Here is a 12,648-nt window from a genome sequence, read left to right on the forward strand (position 1 = left end):
CCCACAATGCATAACATGCCACGTGACCTCTTGTATTTGATCAATTCTTGATTGCGTGCTCTCCTCCGTGCATATGCTTCAGGATTTGCCCTGATTCACTTGCACCTAGCGCATGCAACATTTTCTCAAGAGAGTAGAGTGCGGGTGCATCCGGAAAAAAAAAAAAAAATCAGTAAAACCATGAGTTGAATCCATAATTTTGTGAAATCATGAATTCAATCCATAACTTCATAATTTGAATCTGGGCATATCACAAATTCAAACTCATAAGTTCAACCCATAATTTTGATCACCTGGACTCAAAATCGTGAGTTGAATTCATAATTTTAGCTTAGGTGTCAGCCAAACTGTAAATCCAGAAATAAATTTTATTTGGAAATATTTTTGGAAGAAAGTATTAAAAAAATAATATTTAAAAAAAAAATCCAATAGACATGAAGAGAAAAGCGAAGCAGCAGGACAGATGGATCTCGTTGCTTTTTGGATCGTAAACCAAGACTAAACTCCAACATAAGTGGATGCAAGATATCAACCCAAACTCACTTAGTAAATGGATCAAATCTTGTTCTAAATCTTTGTGTTCTGAGCCAACCGATGGTGTTTCTACATCGAGTTATGCGAACAATCTGATACCTCCGAAGTCATAACTCCAACTCCCAATCTTAGCTAGTTAGCTTACAAAATTCACCTGTGGTGGGTTCGTGGTTGATCTCTGTCTACACTATCGCCGACGGCCTCGGTGTAGTACAGTTTGTCCATGCTATCAGAGATTTTTCTCGCAATCTCGCCAAGCCAACTGTCGATCTGGTCTAGTCCCGGGAACTCATCCCAACCCACCCAATATCCCTCTTGGACCCTCACCAGTCTTCTCCTCCATCAAGCTCCTGCACTCCTCAATGGACATCTCTTTGGACCGCATCAGCGAGGTCAAAGCTGAGTTCTTTGCCGTCATTTGCCACTTGTTGCACCAAGTATTGCCTACAAAAGGCGTTGGCTATTATGGCAACCGCTTCTATCCAGTGACCATCACCGCCCTTAGCGGTAAGTTGCATTGGCCGAGTTTGTCGAAGTCGTGAAGATGATTAGGGATGCTAAGGCTAGGCTGCCTTTCTACTCTAATATCATTTATTGTAGATTCGATACCGTTTATTGTAGTAAGAAGAAAAAAGAAATAAAATAAAACACACAATCAAATATGTGGAATAACCCAAGTGCTATCTCCATAGGACATGCAAGTTTCTCTATGAAAGAGAAAAATAAATACAAAAGGAGATTTCCACATTCTCAACTCTCCATACACAAATCTCTCTCAACAAAAAGCTATCCTTATAAAAGCTCTCATAAAATCCCCCAAGGAGACCCTCACACAGGCCTGTCAGTATCAGGATCCTCGACACCGTTGGATGTTTCTTGTGGAGCAAACCGCTACATCTTGCCTCTGCAGTGCTCTTCCTGATGCTCTACTGGCTCTACCTGTATCTGCTCTGCTGGCTGCTTGTGCTCAGCACCCACCAAACTCCTCTCGGCTACTGCCTGAGCTCCTCTCGGCTCCCGACCTCGAATTCACAGTTCTCTATTGCCACAGCATCCTTTAAAGGCCTCAGATCAGCAATTTGATTCAATTTGGAAGTCCTAACGCGACCCAAATTAGCCTCCTAGCATCAGATCAAGCCTGCTCATTGTCCAAACTGTTCGATCGCACAATTGCGTGACGAATCATGCGTGAAATGCCTCTGGTCCACGATGGACCATGAGAAGTGTGAGGGAAATGGGGCGTCGTGCACGCTGCTCTCCATGGACCACAGTCTATGGTGGACCGTGGTATGCCACTCGCTGGGCCAGCCCGTGTGCGTCCATGCGCACCCACACTAGACTACACGCCCGCGGCCGGCCTACACACGCTCATGTGCTGCGAGCTGTGCCTGCACATGGGCCTACGCACGTGTGTGCCGGCGTGTTGGGCCCGGGCCTGCGGACCAACCTGAGGCCGGGCCTATGAGCCCCGTTTCCTGCCTTTGGGCTTGGGCACTGCGGGCCCTGCTGCTCCATGCACTGCATGCCCTGTTGCTCCAGGTCTTCGGGCTCCTCGCGACGTGCTCTTCGAGTTGGGCTTCTCCGCATTTAGATTTTCATTCATGTGGATCAAATTCGAGGTATTTTTTTCAATAATCTCCACCTCGACTCAACATTCGGCCTCTATTTGATTTTGAGAGCTTTTGGATCTTGTGCCCATGGCCTGAGGCAAACACTTGCTACTCATGGATGGGCAAATATGAGAGTCAAGACAGATCGTTCGATTTCATTTCCATTATATCCTCTGATCTGAGACCTGCTCGGGGTAGCCACCTAGCGATGTCGCTCATCATCCTCCCGAGTCTCCCATCTCATGCCCGATCCATCTCCACTTGGAGCTCCACCTCATAGAGGGCTCTCGCTGGCATCCTTCATGTAGATAGCTCCTCCTTGCATAAGAGAGCATCGATCAATTCTTCGCGATTGATCTCCACCTTGATTGCATCTATCTTCTCCATCTTCAATCTTGATCACCACCATTGCAACATGCACTCTGATACTGTCCGGCTCTGATACCAATTGTTGTGCTCTAATACCACTTGTTGAAGAATGAAGAAAGAAGAAAAAGAGAAAAATACCACAAACAAATCAAGATAACGTGGATTGGCCTCTAGCCTACCTCCATGGGGCATGCAAGCTTCACTATGAAAGAGAAAAATAGGTACAAGATGAGATTCTCACACTCTCAACTCTCCGTATACAAATCTCTCTCAACTAAAAGCTATCCTCACAAAAGCTCTCACAAAATCCTCCAAGGAGATCCTCTCACAGGCCTGCTAGTACCAGAATCTTCGACGTCCCTAGATATTTTTTGTAGAGCAAATCGTGACATCATACCTCTGTAGTGCTCTACCTGACACTCTACTGGCTCTGTCTATGTCTGCTCTACCGACTGCTTGTGCTCGACACTCACCGAACTCCTCTCGACTGCTGCCTGAGCTCCTCTCCGCTCCCATCCTCGGATTCACATTTTTCGATTGCCATAGCATCCTTTAAAGGCCTCAGATCCTCAATTTGATTCAATAATTCAAAGTCCTAATGCGACCCAAATTAGCCTCCTAGCATCAAATCAAGCTCACTCATCGTCCGAACTGTCTGATCGTGCAATCACGCGAAGAATGGCACGTGAAACGCCTTCAATCCACGATGGACCGTGAGAAGCGTGAGGAAAATGGGGTGTCGGTCTATGTTGCTCTCCATGGACCACGATCTACAGTGGACCGTAGTACGCCACTCGCCCACTCACTCACTGGGTCGACCTGTGCGCACCTGCACTGGGCTGCGCAAGCCCGTGTGCTGCGGGCCATACCCGTGCATGGGCCTATGCCCGCATGCACCTATGCGCTGGGCCTGGGCCTGCAAACCAACCTGCAAGCCTGCGAGCCACATTTCTTGCTTTCGAGCCTGCACGCTGTGGGTCCTGTTGCTCCATGTGCTGCATGTCCTATTGCTCCACGTTTCAGGGCTCCTTGCAACGTACTCTTCGAGCTGGGCTTCTCCATTTCTGGATTTTCACTCCTGTGGATCAAATTCGAGGTATTTTTCCTAACAACTTCACCATGTAGATAGTCGAGAACTTCAAAGAGAATCCTTATGAGCTCTTGTTCACATATAATTCATTGTTTATCTCGGACCAGACCCAGCTGGGATTCCTTTGTTGGAAATATGATGATTGGAACAAGATAGATAAAACAAAATTGCATAACATTCTCTTCTAAATAATAAAATATTAAATTAAAAAGATTGGATAATTGTCTGAAATCAAGGCACGTCTAAAGGCGCTATCCTAAAAGTGATATCACCCCCCTCCCACATGCGAAGCTATCGGCGGTCGCTCTCAAAGATACAATGACTCGATGGATGAACACTCGTTCCTCATTAGCACGGCTCCAAGGAGGCCAGATGTGAACCGAAAAAGCTTTCAAGATCTAGCAAACTAAGAGAGCAAGAAAATAGTAAAAAATAGTAGAACCTCATATCTCTTATCTTATTCTAGCCAATATATGGATAGCTACAACGGGGAGTGAAGAACCCAATAGAGAAAGATGGCTCATAAAAGAAAGCTGCAAATGACCAACCTAATAGAAGGAGCCAAATGAGAAAGCTCCAATGAATAGACTGGTAATAGATCATTATCCAGCCTTTTAGACTAGTAATAGACTGGTAATTAAGCTCATTGAGGCTTGCCTTATATGGACCAATCAAATAGAATAAGATATAAATAATAAAGTAAAGAAAATATTCACAAGATCACTATTCATTTAAAATTTTAAATCACAAAAGAATTAATAAATCTAACAATCTCCCACATTACTTAAAATTTTAAGAATATTAAGCTTGTTTAAAATCATCAATTAAGTGTAAATCAATAAACACAAATTTCATATGTTGCGTATCTTATACTGTGCAATGGGTGAAGGTACCTTTCGAATTTGAACCTCCATCTAGTGTAGACTATATACATCTAAGGTACATGATGGACTTCGCCTTGAACTAGGTCGATGAATTAGATTTCTACAAGTCACATACGTAGTACAGCTACTTTATGATTCAAAACAGATTGTGCTATTAGAGACCTTGTGTAGGTATCTTTTTCTATGTGTTTTAGGGAACAACCCTCTACCCATAGCTACGACCTTACAGCTCCACGCATATAGTAAGTCCTCAAAAGATATTTGCAAGGTAACACCTTGCCTCATAGGTCTTGGTACCATTCAGAGCTTAGGCTCTTACTATCCCCTTATATTTAAGAGCATATTGCCCTAGGGATAAGGAGTAAGAATAAAACACAGTGCTCCTCATAATCTTCTATTCGGTTTGTTTCTATCCATTGAATCTTTATCAGGTCAGGTTGCCACTACTGAAGACCTTCTTATGGGCTTAACTCCATCCCCCTCAATGATTTTAGGACCATTATCCTAGATAACTTTTTAGTTAGCTAATCAGCTAGATTTCTTTCAAATCTCATAAAGTTTAAAGCAATCACATTATATTTAATCTTTTTTCTTATTGATTTATGTCTGACTTTCATATAATGATTTGTTTTTACATCTGCAATTTGTTGTACACATTTATCAATTGCAACATTACAATCACAATGAATAAAAATAGGAGGAAGAGGTGTAACAAATAATAGAACGTCATATAAAAACTCTCTAAGCCACTTAACTTTATTAATAGTGGTATCTAAAATAATCAATTCAGATTTTATAGTACTTCTAGCAAATACAGTTTGTTTAGAAGATAGTCAAGAGACTACAGCACCTCCTAGAAAGAACATAAATCTTAAAGTAAATTTTACATTTAGAGTATCACTAATCTAATTAGTATCACTATAGCCCTCTAGGATAGCTAGGTAGTTACAAAAGTGCAAACCATATGATATGGTACCCTTAAGGTATTTGAGAATTCTTTATAAAATATTCTAGTGATCCCTATTCGGATTGTAAGTGTATCTACATAGCCTAGTGACTGCATAGATGAGGTCAGGTCTAGTGAAGTTTATTAGGTAACTCAGTAAACCAATTAATTGAGCATACCTAATTTGTTTCAATGGTTCATCTAGGTTTCTCTTCAACTGTACACTGGAGTCATAAGAAGTAGATGCGGGCTTACAGTCAGAGTATCCTTTCTTCTACGGCCATTCCCTCTTCACTATCCCATCCCCCCCTCACGAAAAAAAAAGAGAGAAAATATATATTCCTTATTTGATCCATTTTGGCATTGGGCGAGCAAGGCCTCAACCTCAATCTCAAGCCAAACTTCCTCATCCTCATGCCTCTTGGAGTTGAGCTAGTGCCACTTCCTAGCCTTCTCCACCAGCTGCACCTCCAACTCGACCAAGGATGGCCATATGTTATAAGAGGGTGGTACAACTGAGGTGGGGGATGCCTGATATGCTCTAGCCATCCCAAGCAACATCACCAACAACAGCAATGGTGGCATCTAAGACGATGATGATCACTCTCTATTAGTACATATCTCTTTGTTCTTCTACTTCTCTCCCTCTTTACTACAATTGGGAGACAATGGAGAAGAGATCTAACACCCTCTCTCTATTCCTTGTAAAAGCTGCTCTCTAGTTTAGAATAGAAATGGGATGCAGGATTGGGAGAGAAAGGATAGGGGGCATGGGTTTCTGTTTCTTTGGTCCTTTCTCCAAGCGAATGGTGTAGAGAATGAGGGAAAAGCAATGAGGAGGTGTGGAAGGGCGAATGGAGGTAGGGATTCCCTGAGCACTAAAGTGGTCGCCTATAAGAGGAGACAATATCATATGAGTCGGGCAACCGAGTATAGCAGTCCTACAATTAGGGACGAGCATGGCAATATGGAGATCTCGGCTAGATTGGGTATTGTGATTAGTTCATCTAGATCTTCCAGACAAAGATCCTCTATGATGGCCTAGTCCATTGAATCGGCCCATCTCAAAAGTAGCCCAAGCCTACATGGAAAGAAAAAGAATTTGAAGAAGACTCCCTTCCTCAAAAAATCTGAATGGGAGTCAGAAAACATGTGGCCACCTGAGAGAGAGGAGCTTAGGGCTTTTCTATAAGAACCCCCACCAGGGCCCTCCAGTAAAGAGCATCGTACCTCCTCTTCTTTCTTTCTCTAACTTTTCTCCCTCAGGCTCACCAATTACTAGCATTATGCCCACTAGAAATCGAGGTCGGAGAGCTTGCTGGAGCCAAGATAAGGGCTCGATTTTTTTCTCTTTGCTTCCCTTTCTTCCCATGATTGTAGGACACTACCATCGGCCGTCGGTTTAGCCAGAATTTGACCAAATAGAATCTCCATTGGTTCCCCTATTTTCTAGCTTTTGTTTCCCTTTTATCGGTCATTGACACCACTATCTTTGGATACTGAATATTGGATAGAATATCTCAGCCTCCTCATGTCTCCACGATGAGACCATGGCTACCATAGAATTGCCAACGACCAAAAACAAAAGAAAGGCCACTCGGATCCCCTATTTTTTTCAAGCTTCTTTCCTTTGATTTTTTATCACTTGATCCTACCGACGACCGTCCACCACTACCAACCACCGGCCGCCACCATGGGTGTCATCCTTTGACCACAGCCACCATTTCAGCCCCTTCTTCCCCTCTTCAGCTAAAAAAGAAGAAGAAAGGATGCCAAAAAAAGGAATAAGAGGAGAGAGAAAGAACATCTCTCTCTCTAACATGACTTATGGATCCTAGCATCAAGTCCAATTTTTCTATCCCATGGATCTATGTTGACCTCGATAAGGAGGCCCTAAATAGCTCTGATGCTCGAACAGTCTATCGGATTGATCATCCGATCAATAGTCTCCCCTTCTTATTATAATTTAAGTCTATTGACTTCATCAAATAAAAATTAATTATGCTTTTAATATTTTAAATAGGATTAGAAGATTCATCCAATAAAAGTTGAAGTTTTAAGGTGGATGAGATAAATAGATTGTACACTTCTTATTAATTTTGAAATTATCATATTTTCCATACATATGGTTTGCTAGTGATAAAATCATATTTTTTTATAATAAAAGATCAACATATGTGATATAAAAAATTATATTTTATATGAAATATGATTCCATGAATGCTTTTAATGAAAATAACAAATTTATAAGGCATAAATTTTGTCATGCTATTTAGTAGTTCTTCATCTACTTATATGTATGTTTTAAGAAAAAAATATAAAAATTTCAAAGATTTTTAGATAGCTATGTATGGTCCACAAAATTGAAGAACATTGATATCTGAAACTAATATCCATGCAAACACAAGCCCTGCCAGTATATATAAAGTTAGCATATGAAACATGAACTCTGCCCATCAAGAATATGGATCGTATCACGGGTATGAAAGGACTATAGCATGAATATCTATGAATAATATTTTGAACTATGATAAAAATATAAGGCTAAGAATAATTTATAATTTTATTAACAATCATGTTTATAAAATATTCATGATTTATGTATGCATAATTAGTTTTATAAATTACATTATTATATTATACTATGAAAAGCTCTATTTATGATATCTGTTATCTTTTTTAAATAATATATTATTCATGCAAAAAATTTATGCTTAACCCAATAAAATAGTATAAGTATTACTTACTGAGCTGACGTAGCAATATCTTTTTCATTTTTCTTTTTTCAAAGGAATAGGATCACTAAGGATGAAGAATTCTTAGGGCTTTGGAGATCATGTCAGTAAGATGATTTGATAGCAAAATTTTAGTTCTTTAATATCTCTATAAATTTATAGAGTAGTGACTCTATAAATGTGACGTTATGAGTTTTGATATTTAAATTTGGATTTAGTTGCTCTGAATTAGTATTTATTTAATTATTTAATAGATGATGGATTTGGATCTTTTATTTTATTCAAGATTATGATTGTTAGCTTCATATTATCTGAGCAATTCCCCTTAGTAGCATGATCGCATTATATATCAAATTTGGGATGTGGCATCCTTCAATGCCTAAGTTATACAGAGATTTGGTGGAACAAAGTAGAGAAAAAAAGATATGAAGGATGTACGAACTATAAGATTAGGTCTGATCAGATCATATTCGATCCATACTTGAGTCCCACAGCCTTGTTAATAATAGATGAAGGCATGGTTTTTGTTATGCTCTAGCTCTGAGGTTAGTGGATGAGCTATAACTATGCATCCTACTCTATGCCCTTGAACTGTGTGGACCTATAACCGCTTCTCTTGATTCGCTCTGATATTGAACATGCCCCGGCCCCCCCCCCCCCCCAACACATACACACTTTCGAGACTAAGCTAATCTCTCCAACTCGAACAAAGGAAGTACTCGAATCATCCAATTGTGAGCATATTTAAGTCAAGTTATCTAATCTGACAAGAAGCTTCTAGATGTAGTCAATAAATTCCTGTCTAGAAGTTTTTGAATAGTGCATTGTGGTGCCTTAACTTTCCCAGGCAAAGTACTGGATCAATTTGTGTGACTGTCTGATGCTCAAGGCTAATGCAATGCATGTCAACTCGCTAGGCAGAAAGTTGATATGAAGCATAAATCTGAACCATTTAGGGTTCTATATAAAGGGGGTAGGTCTCAGCACCTTAACCACATTTGGAGAATTCAACAGTTTTTATTGAGGTCACTCCATAGCTTGGTTGTTCTACAGCTCAGTCACTTTCTAGCCCGGTGCCTTGTCATTTTGCATAGTTCCTTCTTCTTCCACCTTTAGGTTAGTAGGTTCCTTCTCCCACAACAAGAATTAAGATTATTAATGACAGTTAGTTGCTGTCGCTAATAGTCCAAGTACCGTCGCTAATAACCTCACCGTCGCTAATTCCATAGTAATAATCAAAAAAAAATTGATCGCTAAATATCCTTATTAGCGACGGAAATCATAGCCGTTGCTAATAAAGCTATTAACGATGACTTTAGCGACAAAATTTTTCTATCTCTAATTTTTTTAATTTTTAAATTAAATTTTTAAAAAAATTAAAAAAATATTAGTGACAGTGTTTTTGTGGCTGATATCGTCGTTAATAATTATTAGAGACCAATAATATCATTGCTAATGCTGTTTCTATTTTTTTTAATTTTAAAATTAAATTAAAAAATTTAAAAAATATTAGCGACGATATTATCGTCGCTAATACCGTCACTAATAAGTATTAGCAATGATATTTTCCATCGTTAATAATTAATTTTATTTTTTTAAAAATAATAATAATAATATTTTTTTAAATCTATTTTAATTAATCATAATGAATTATGGTTCCTAATACTTGTTATAATTAAAATTCAAAGATAATATGATAATCAAAAATTAAAAACTAATTATATTATATTAAAAATATAAATTATATAATTTTTTTACAAGCAATATAAAAAAAATATAATACATAAAAAAAAATCAGGTTCAATCTTCATCGTTATCCGTCTCCTGCTCCTACTCCTTTCCAGTAGCTGGTGGATAAGAGCTGGATGTCCCAGCATCCTATAATGAAAAAAATAAAGTAATATTAATCAATTTCGATACAGAAGCGTATCTTTTGATATGAAGACGTATCTTTTGATATACTCCTCCAATTCTCAAACAAATTATTCCTATACATTTCATTCAATGATATAGAGTTATAAACACCTCTAATCCATCAATTGGACGGTTAGATTGAATTTTTATTTTCTAGATCTCCTTTCCGAACTCAAATCTAAACATAAAAAGCTTCTATATAAATATGAAAACTTAAAACAAGTAAAAAAATTTAGTAATATAATTACCTGATGTGATAGCTGGGATGATGAGCCCAGTCGGTCATGCAGCTGCAGATCTACGAGAAGCTCCACGATCATATCATGGATGGCATCCAGGAGGTTCTGAGGTTGCTGGCTCAGAAACCTCTACATGACCTCCTCCATGTGCATATCGCTCTAAGTCTGAGATGCCGAGGCTTGTGAGGATGCCGAAAGATATCGAGCCAATGGAGGGTTAAAGCTGTGGCTGAATCCTATGACTCCACTCCTACTCACCCCCTCAATGGTGCTGAGCCATCCCTCAGGATCAAGGGGATTGAGAAGATGGGTCATCACCGTACCTCTCAGCAATGTACACCGCGTAACGCATCTACACAGTTCAAAAATATATTAATTCTAATATAAAAATCAAATCATGTAACAACTTAATTAGTAATAATATTTGAAGTTCTTATCATGATCTGTCATGACATGGAATCTAAATAATTACCAATCCTCCTGGACTGGTGTGTGGCCCGCTACAACCATAACTGGTCTAGTAGACGATCCAACTGTCATGTCTACAATAAATATATAAATAAATTAAATTAATTAAAGTATGCATATAAGAGTTTTTACAGCTCTAGTGAAGAGTTTTGGTATAGATTTCTTACCAATATGTCGGCTACAACATGTGTGCTGACCAAGCCGTCCATATGCCTGATCGGATCCTGCTGAGCTGTCCGATTCTATCGAGCCCTCTGTCGTCTATCGGAGTACTCTTCACTGCTCCACTGATCACAGAGGGCCTACCATATGTCCACCTGCAACCAGTGATCTATGAAGGACCTTTAGTCCGATGGTGACTGAGAATCAGAGTGCTGGATAGTGAATTGCCTGAGACTATAGAGGCCATCCCAGAGCCTCCATGTGGCCATCTCCTCGAAGGTCCGACGGCCAACCTTCTCGTCCCGAGGAGTCTCAAATCGATAGTACTCCTGTAAGATAAAAGCAAGCATATATTAATATGTAATTAAAATACCAACATACCAAAAATTTAAAAATTAAAATAGTTTTGACTTACCAAAAATATCTTTGAAGTAGCATCACGAGCTCCCGACGGCCAACTCAAGAACTCGTTCACCGGTCCCGACATCAATCAGCATATGATTCCGATAACGACATAAGATGTAGAAGGCTCTCTGAATATACTGCAAAATTAATTTTGAAAAATAAATATTAACTCTAAAATTACTAAATTCTAAACATATTAATTGAGCATATAGTACTTACGAGCGGCTTTGAATATGAATGATCTCTCTATCCTTCGGTCGAGTCGGAGGTGCCACAAGTCGGATGGGTCCTCAACCACGATGCTATGTCTGAGAGCCGGCAGTCATTGTTGTATGCGACTGTGGGGTCATTGGTGACCCCCTGTCCTCCAAACCTAAGCGCAAAATACAAATACAAAGAATGTTATATTAGTTAACAAATGACAAAATAACATAAATAAGAATATATAAAGTGTTAGAGCTTACCATCCGATGTGAGAGGTGCATAACCATATGAGCTGGCCGCGTGATCGCTCTTTTCTCGAGAGCTCTATCTTGGCTGGCACGGCTCTGACCTCCAGAAGATATGATGTATGCTCTTTGAAAATAAAAATAAATAGATTCATCAAATTAATTATATAATTTTGGATGGCAATACAAGATTTAAAATGATGCAAGATAAGTAATTAAAATGATCCAAAAATTATATACTTAGCACTACTCATTGATCTCTTCAGATATTTGGTATCCTTCGGAATCTTCTTCCAATTCTTCCTCTTCTTCAACCTCTTTCTATTCTTGCTCATCTTCTTCCCCTTCTTAAGGAAGATAGTCCTTTAAAACATCCATAATAGTGTAAAAAATATTATCGAATATATTTTTTTCGATATGCATGACATCAAGGTTATGACAGATCAAATTGGTGGATCAGTACGGCAATTTTCAGAAGATGCTTTGCTTCACCCAATTATGAGTTGTATCGAACTCTCAAGGCTTCTACTTATCAAATTCAATGCCAAACATGTCTTTGTCCAATTGGGATACCCTCTGAAACACTTTCATATCACTGAGACGCTGGTGTGCATGGTCCTTCTCTATTTTATTCCTCCTGAAACTATCCTACTGCTTTTGACAAAGATGATACTTGGGGAGGAATTGATGATGACAATCGAACTAGTAGGACTTACAACCATGCTCAAGCTGAAATAATTTTATATTCTTCATACAATAGGGACATGCTAGCTTCCCATAAGTGCTCCTTCCTGACAGTATCCCATAAGCAAAAAAATCGCTAATGGTCCACATCAATGCAGC

At 39.2% G+C, this 12,648-nt stretch overlaps 1 long non-coding RNA gene across 2 annotated transcripts; it reads right to left on the bottom strand.

The window, feature by feature from the left end:
- Positions 1 to 10,335: 10,335 nt before the first annotated feature.
- LOC109504873 (uncharacterized) lies at positions 10,336 to 11,956 on the bottom strand. Of its 2 annotated transcripts, none has more exons than XR_012137909.1 (6): positions 11,821 to 11,956; positions 11,576 to 11,729; positions 11,367 to 11,493; positions 10,975 to 11,280; positions 10,794 to 10,863; positions 10,336 to 10,673 (listed from the first exon to the last, which is right to left on the bottom strand). It is a non-coding gene; the product is annotated as an uncharacterized lncRNA (long non-coding RNA). The 2 variants fall into 2 exon arrangements; XR_012137908.1 differs by having other exon boundaries at positions 10,957 to 11,280.
- Positions 11,957 to 12,648: the final 692 nt, after the last annotated feature.

This window comes from Elaeis guineensis, chromosome 1 (genome assembly GCF_000442705.2).
Source record: "Elaeis guineensis isolate ETL-2024a chromosome 1, EG11, whole genome shotgun sequence".
Lineage (NCBI taxonomy): Eukaryota > Viridiplantae > Streptophyta > Magnoliopsida > Arecales > Arecaceae > Elaeis > Elaeis guineensis.